The following is an 8,521-nucleotide window of genomic DNA, read 5'->3' on the forward strand; positions in this document are numbered from 1 at the left end:
TCGCTGCCTGCATGGATCACCTATGGCCCTAAAATGTGCTCCAGCACGGCAAATACTTTTCTAAGTTGTTTTCCCTCTTTGATTTATTACTTTTTTCTCTGCCAGTGTTTTTATTGCAAGGTTGCATTGGTAGAATTATAGAAACTTGTTCACTGTTTCAGCCATATACCATAAAAATAGGAATTGTGGGGGTGAGAGGAGGGGTAGAGGACGGAGTTTTGAGTAAAGGTTCAAGAACTTTTGAAGAATCTATCTTTGTCTTTGTAAAAATTTTCATAGCTGAGGATTACTTAACATTAAGAGGGTGTGTTGCAATGTGTTCTGGGAATTGTAGGTTTAGAGACAAGGAAGCACAGCTTTACTCAGCTGCCAGGAAAGTGCAGATTGATGCAGGCTTCTGCGTGGGAATCTGCGTGGAATAAATTTACAGACAGTCTTAATGATTAAATAGGCAGAAGTTTCATCCACAGAGCTATTTGTGCTACAGTTTCATTCTCGAGAGCATTACACATTAATTTCTTAAAACAGACATAAAATAATACAGGTTTGTTCTTGTAAAATTTTATGTAATATGTATTTTAATAATATATTAAGTTGTTAATACTGGTTGAGTTTAAATTTGGCAATTCCACTGATTTGATCAGTGTTGGAAGTTGAAAACCTTTTCGTCGTTTTCTAACTATGCCTTGTGTACAGTTCTTGTGTGGATGGTAACGTGGCTTTCCTTTCTTTCAGCTTGGTGTTTAGTTTGTCAAAGAAAAGGGTGGTGCGGTATTTCTGGCAGGACACAGTACTTAAGACAGCTTTCAGAGTAACCCGCAGTTACAGTAAAGTTAAGGCTTTTGTATGTGTTCTCTAAGACTCTGAAGAGATTGGTATATAAAAAAATAACATCTCTAAAAGAGGTTTTGAGGATTACATCTCCAGTACAATGTAGTAAGTACCTTTGCCAAGGAAAGCAGCTTAATGTCAACTTTATGTGTCTAATGCTTCAAAAAGTTATCAAACTGGCATTTTTATTTACTTCATAGTGTTCAAGCCTTCAGACCAGGCTCTTGTGCTATGTGAAGTTACGCAGAGATAAAATTGGACCATTGTCATCAGAGATGTAAAAAACATCCAACTGGGACTTTCAGTGGTAGGCATTTTATTTACAGGTGAGCCTGGTTTTACAGAACTTTTACATAAAGCAATAATCTTGCAATTAAAAATGTTCACAATTTTTATAATGTCGTTTTCTTTTCCACTTCCTAATTCCATTATTCCTATTGATCCCAGCAGAACTATTAATTTCAGAAAATAATTTGCAGAATTTAATAAGTGAGTACTTCTTATTGTGGTCTAACTTTTAAAAGGGTTTTAAGAGCCATTCTGCAAGCGTACACACCACCTGTGGCAAAGATTTGTCCAAAGGGATGTATGAAGACTGTGTTTCTGTACAAAAGTGATTTTTTTTGTATGCAAACCTGGTACCAGATTTTATATACAGTGAGCATATAAACCATTAGAAAGGTTTGGTATAAAAATTAACCTACAAAACTTTTCTTGTCATTAATATCTTCAGGTTTTGAGTATTTACAGGCTTTTCAGTTTAGAGTTCTACTCAAAATTAGCTCATCTTTTTCACATTCTTCTTCAGAATTTGTACTACTTTAACCCTACCCCCCCCCTTTTTTTTGGGGGGGGAATAGGTTTCCACATCTGTTAAATACAAAAAGAACTAAATAACTGAACAATCGAGCTAAATGCTTATCTTTTTTTCCCCACCAGTGGTCTCCCTGCGAGGTGCTTCCTGTCGCTTGTAGGCATATTGCCAAATTTTGAAAAAAAAAGTTGCAGAGAAAAGGGGAATTAAAATGGTGCAGCACCTGGTAGGTCTGGGCCCATGGTTTCTGGGATCCAAATTCTATATTTTTTTCTTGATGTTATGCTCGGTGTGAGCAGAATTTAGTCACAGCTTCCTGGCTGTGAAGCCCCTAATGTGGGAAACCCTGGATAGCCTGAATTAGCCCCAAAGCCATGATTCCCATGGCAACCGCCGTGCGCGGCAGTACATGGGGCATGCGGCTGCAGCACCCTAAGTTCTGGCTATCCCAGCCAGCTGAATAATGTTTGGAAGCTGTTACTAATTGTGAGATTTGCTGCAGTCTCCGGTCGGTGACCGTGTCAAAAATCCAAGCTCCGAGTGCAAGAATGTAAAATGAAATTTCTTGACTGAATTCTCTCCTTTCGGTTCCACTGCCCCGCTGGGACAGGGCGTGTGAGAGGGAGCGGGGCTAGACATTAAGAAATTTACTTTCAACATTTTTCTAACCACCAGTTTAGCACGTGGCGCTTCCATTTCTGTATCCAGCTTGAACGGTAAAATTCAAACTTGTGTGTCTAACTGCATGTTTGTGCATGAAGTAGCTAATATATATGCAGATGAATTAAAACTAATTAGAGCTAAAAGCAACAAAGTGTACATTTCTAGCTAATGGCTACTTGCAGCTCTGTTATATACCACCTAAATAAGTTATTCGCTATGGACCTGCTGGTATGATTTTCTGCAAAACGTATCCTATTTTTTACAAAAAAAATAGCACTTTGACGCTAAAGAATGTCATGTCTCTATACGGTACATGTGATTCTTTAAATTGAAATGTCAAATTCCACAACTGGCCTGTGAATTTTAAGGGATATTAAATGTTACGGTATACCTTAGATGACTGTATTTGTAAGGCCCTTCACTCCGTGCAGTATTTTTTTCCTTTCATTTCCTGGAACTTCATAGTCACCAGCACTCCAGCCCTGACTCACTCTGAACCTTTATTCATGTGACTGAATGAGACCAGATCAGTGAATAAGAATTTAAACCCCGTAGTTTCACGTTAGACAAACATAATAAAACAGTAATATGACTAAGTACCTTAATGTGAGCAAGAAGCACCCACAAACCATGGACTTGGATTGTAAGAGTAATTCCGTGGATGGGATCCTCATTTTCCACCCTGCATTCAGTACACAAATAAAGCGCTGGGGAAGGAAGGTGTCCAAGCCACTTCGGTGCTTAGCCAAGATCCCAAACCGTCCTTGAGCTCCTCGGCACACGTCGCTGATGCTTGTTTTCCCTACAGCCTCGGAGTGTAACTAAAAGCACTGGGAGCATGGCATAGGATACTCTGATCGTGATTCTTCTCCCTAGGAATATCTCCTCCTTTCTCCTCATTTTGCTTAAAGTGGGAATGGACATGGGAATCCTCATCAGAGTGAGAAATCCTCAGCCCTCGAAATTCCTGATTCTCCAGTAATCATTTCCACTGGGTAAGTTACTGAGTAGTGTGAAAGGGCCGGATCATTTTGCAGCTTGAAAGCTAAAGACAGATTTTACCTGTCTTTACTTCTATGAATTAAGGTTTGCAGAAGTGTCTGGACCAACAGTCTTGAAGTAGATATCACAAAAACAGCTGGAGTACTTCACCAATTTTAATATCAATCAACACCTCTCAAAATCCTGAGTTTGCCTTAGCCCATAATGTAATGCCATTGTTTGCACATTTCCTAGGTTAGTATTCTTGCCGTAGAGTATTATTATTAGGGATACTTGCATTTAGGTTGAATGGAATTTTTTTAAGGGTGACTGGTTTAATAATTGGTGATTTAAATAGGGCTGTGTCATGTCTTCTGCCGGAGGAGGTCTCACCAGCCAAGTCTGATGTCTGTTGCTCAGGTCTGAATTGTGAGGAGCTCAATTTCCTTTGCGAGGTCTCAGAAGCTTCCACAGGCTAATTCAGAGGAACTAGAGAAAGAATTATAGAGAAATTAGATCACAGTTTCTTTTATTTAAACGGTACCTGAAGTGCCCCATAGGCTTGTCCCATTTTCTCTTTTAAAAGGTTACTTTCATCCCTTATCTCCCTCCTGCAAGATCATCCCTCTGCACATCATTAAATGTTGAATAATTATAACACACAAGCCTGAGGGAGGACAAACACTGATTTTCTTGGTGGTTTGAAGAGGACTTTGACATTGCTTGAATCATCCCTAGTTATTCAGACAGCCTGTTCCGGTGTTTTTTAATGTATGCAAATAGGATACGATAATCTCAGCGAGGGAAAAACGGGCATGGATGGAGCTGCCACCTGTAAGCAGGTCAGGGAATATCCTGTTTTTGCAACGTTATCATGTCAAATGTTACAGCAGCAGCAGCAGTTTCCTGTTTTTTCCATGCAGAGAGAAGTAATGGGGAGCTGCTGGCTGAAGAACGCTGCCAGCTTCTTTCGGTCACGTCTTTTGGTACTACAAAGGTGGCATTATTAAAGGCAGACAAAAAAGCCTCTAATCATGCAACCAAACTGAGCCCTAGGAGCTGAAAAACCCTTCCTTTGTACACTCAGAAACCTTGCTAAGAACTAACTGGTGTCTCTATATGCAGGCTTTTCTGCAGCATTTTGGCTGCAAACTGAGACAGATAAGAGATGCTATCTTTAGGACCACTTAAAATTGGGAGTCAAGAACCTTCCCCATTGCAACTACTGGACATCCTGACCTTTCTGCAGAATGTATGATAAAACAACCCAATCCTACAAATGGGTTTGGTTCCTAAAACTTAAAATTCTCACCATAGATTTTGGCTGGCGTAAAATCTGATTATTCTGTTTACCGCAAAAATCTGGTACTGCAGAATTTATTTTCATTGTATCACACTGAATATTCCCCTTATTAGCTGAATATCCATGGACACGTAGCAGGTAAATGCTGAATACTTATGCAAGGGACGTTACTGTTTGTACACAGCTTAAAGCTGTTTTGGAATCAAACTCGTGCCATGTTATTTTGGTGAAAGGAAACTGTACAGTTTATTATGGGAGACAAAGAAAGTGTTGGTCATGAAAATGACGTGCCTCCCAAGTCCTGATACACTTGTGTATGTGTATATAAACATACCTGTCTCTATGTGTGTGTATATAGCATGTGTATAGATATGCATACGTACGCACACCCTTGAGTAACTTTATTAGATTTAATCTGGAATACAAGACTTCCCTGACAGGGCTATTTCTTAGTACTGCTTCTCAAGCTTATGTCTACCACTTATAAGCTGTATACTATTTCTGTAATGAAATATATCCCTATGACAATCTCCAGGAGCAGCCCTAGTTTTGCTAGAAACAACTGTGTTGTATTTCTGGGCCAACACTAAATATTAAGTACAAATTCAGGGCCAGCTGCTGCATCTTCAAGAGGCAGAGCAAAAGTGATTTTAAGCCATTACTTTAATCTCGCAGCTTTAAATGCAAGAGTTGGCTTAATTCCTATTATACGTTAGAGCAGTCATTGGTTACTATAATTTTCAGTATTTTCCTTCAATCTAATACTTTGGTCAATACAAAATTTGTGATGCTGACATTAACCCTCTGTTCTCTTCCCTGTTAATTCTGATCTTGCAGGCAGCAGCTCTAGACACCAAATAAATGATTTAACAATCATGGTGTGGTTTAGAAACAATATACCTGACCAAAGTGAATGCAAGGATCCTTCCTTCTTGTTCTGCAGGCACTTTCGTGGTGCCCCTAAATGATTACGGCAGAAGATGGGTGAGTCGCTGCCATTTCAGTCTTTGGCTTCACAGGTTAAAAGTACAAAGAACGAGTTAGTGCCAAGTTCCTCGATGGCTTTTGTGGCAAGGGCAACAGTTCACTAGACCAAAAACGCCAAATTAATCTCACCTTGGCTAGACTTAATATTTCACATTCACGTATGAAGAAACGTTAATGATTCCTGGAAGTTTTAGGCATCGTTATTTAAAATCGTGTAAGGGACAAAGGGAAGCTTATTTGGATTTGGGAGAGGATCTGACCTGTATTTGGAGTACTGACTGATTGATTGTACGTAACACAAAAGGAAAAAGTGACCAATATTCCTCTAGCTCTTTGCGCAAAAGCTTAAGTGTATTGTGTCAGCTTAACTTACAGGCCTAAGCTAGAACGTGTTCATGAGTCAATATTTATGTTGACTCTTCTAAATGTGAATTACAATGCAAACAGATGGTATGGTCAAAGGGTCTTTAATATGAACTGTGTTCAGGAGAACAAGGAATTTAGTCTTGAAATAAATAATTTGCCCTGCTTATTATGGCACAGATGAACAATGTCAGGTCTGCTGTTTTTTCTATTATGAGTTTTTCCCCTTTATATCTTACACGTGGCTTTCAGCCATTTCCTAAATGTTTTTTTTTTGTTATTCTCACTTCATTTAAGGATTAACTTAAGACAGCGACAAGGCTTTTTCAGCTTTTGTCCACCTTCCTAGAAATAATGATTTCTTAACCAAGAGCAGGGAGAGGACTACCTTTCATACCTTTTTGTCTTTTTTCTCTTGCAAGCTACATGCCATGTAATCTTACTTTCAGCAGCTATATTGTAAATGGCTTTTTGTTTAATAACTGCCAGCATTAATTAATTGTAATTTGACAAAAGCTATGTAAATACCTCCGTACAAAGGAACAAGGCATTCAAGCAAACAGAAAAAGGCAAAAAGAAAACTCAAGTGACTAAGAGTATAATCTGGCACAACACAGGGACAAATCTTTTGTTGGTAGCTAAGATGAGTCAAAAGACTACATGCGAAGACCTTAATGGCAGCTGAGGACACGCTGGATCAAACCTCAGGTGGATATAAAGACACTCCTGTGAGATGCTTGTACTCAGAGGAGTGACCCACAGGGATTGGTCAAGAAGCACAACCTCATATATATATATATATATATACACACACACGCAACAATATAAAGTATGACTCCAGTTAGAACAAGCAATATGAACTGTGGTGTTCGTGCTCATAAATGTCCATATGAGAGGGTGCGTGGCGGGAGAGCATTTTCACTGTTATCCCCGCTATCACCGTTGCCGTCTCTGCAGGATGCTACTTGGCCATGAGCTTCTGTACACGCCACTGTAGCGTGGGTACCGCTGTACGCACAAAGCCAAGCCTCCGCTGGGACTTGGCACTTGTGCCTTTTGGACAGACAGAGAGCCATGTTATGCCAATATCAAACAGGAGGTTAATATAATTCATTACAGCTTCGGTTTCCAATATACGTACTGCTCAGTAGTAACTATCTGAAGCTGCTTATGTCTTGCTCTGTTCCTAACAACAGGTATTTGTTTTCTGGAAGGTGATGCAGAAATTGGCTGCTTCAGTTGTATGATTGAAAAATTGCTATTGAAGTCAGAAGAATTAGATATTCTCTCTGGAAGACATAAGTATTGTACATGGTGACTAATAACGTTGATGGAGGAGATTTTACTGAAGTACACTGCCTTTATAGTTGAGAGGAGAATTACTGGTATTTAGACTTTCTGACTATGTGTACTGATTGCACGGGATCCCCTAAACTTCTAATTCCAAGGGCTGCAGAAGGCATTCCTCAGTTTTTAAATCTTGCTCCCTGACTGTAAGTTTTCCAGAGGAGATTCCTGTGTAGGGGGAAGGTAAATTTGGCCAGCCTAGTAACAGACACTTGGCAAGCCAAGAAGGGATGCAAGGTCTCATTGTGTTTTTATTCATTGTTAAAAAAGACGCTTCGACAAGGACTTAGGCATCCTTAACACATACATCTTAACGCCAGGATATCTTAGCAGCACTAAAATTATAATTTCAGACAGGAACCTTGAAACTGCCTTTCTTTAAGGGAAGAGTGAAGCCAGCAGTAGGGATAACCTGTGCAAACAGGGCGGCGGTGCAGAGGCAGCTACTGCTCCTGTTATTATTTACATTACATTAGGGAGGATGCTGCTGGCATCCTGCCTCCCCCGTGAGGCACTGCAGGTTCTCCTCCCCGCTGCACGTCTCGCCCAGGTCGCGTCCTGCACGCTCTGGGTTTATGGACCTGCACGGAATTTTGCTCAAAGTCATGGCATTTCTTCAAAAGCTAAGGATGAGACCCCTTGCAACTCTCTAGGCTTATATGTTGACAGGCGTGCGCTACCTTTCATGTGTTAGTTAAACGTCAGAGTAGTGTGCACTTTATGGTGCAGGTATAACGCTGAAGGGTAAGGACAGACCAATACAGAAGCACACAGGGAAGGAATTTACTTAAAAAGACACTACGATAATTTTGCAAAAGAGGAGAAGTGCCGCTTACTCTATTTCCATTATTTTTCTTAATATTTGTTTCAAGTTGACTTGAGCACTGTTCCCAAAGGTCTTGGTTTTTTCCTCTGGCAGAAGTAGAGCTGCTTTTTCTAAAGTATTGTCTGTTTTCCCTGAAGGTTCTCTTCTGACTCTGATTGCTTTTAAATGTCACTCTGCTGCTCAAGGCTACTAGTAGGTGGTCTGAGCTGAATGTTTACTATTATATGGCTTATACCTATACTTATTTTCCATGTCAGATCCTGACCTAGTAACCTTCTTCTCAAAATGCCGAAGGTGAAATTAAGTTTTAAATGACTTGGTTGCCTAGGCAGAATCACTATTAATCAGAACAGGAAAATAATATTGGGAAATGAACTTTCTTTGATAGCAGTTTAATACATCATAT

This window comes from Buteo buteo, chromosome 16, assembly GCF_964188355.1.
Source record: "Buteo buteo chromosome 16, bButBut1.hap1.1, whole genome shotgun sequence".
Lineage (NCBI taxonomy): Eukaryota > Metazoa > Chordata > Aves > Accipitriformes > Accipitridae > Buteo > Buteo buteo.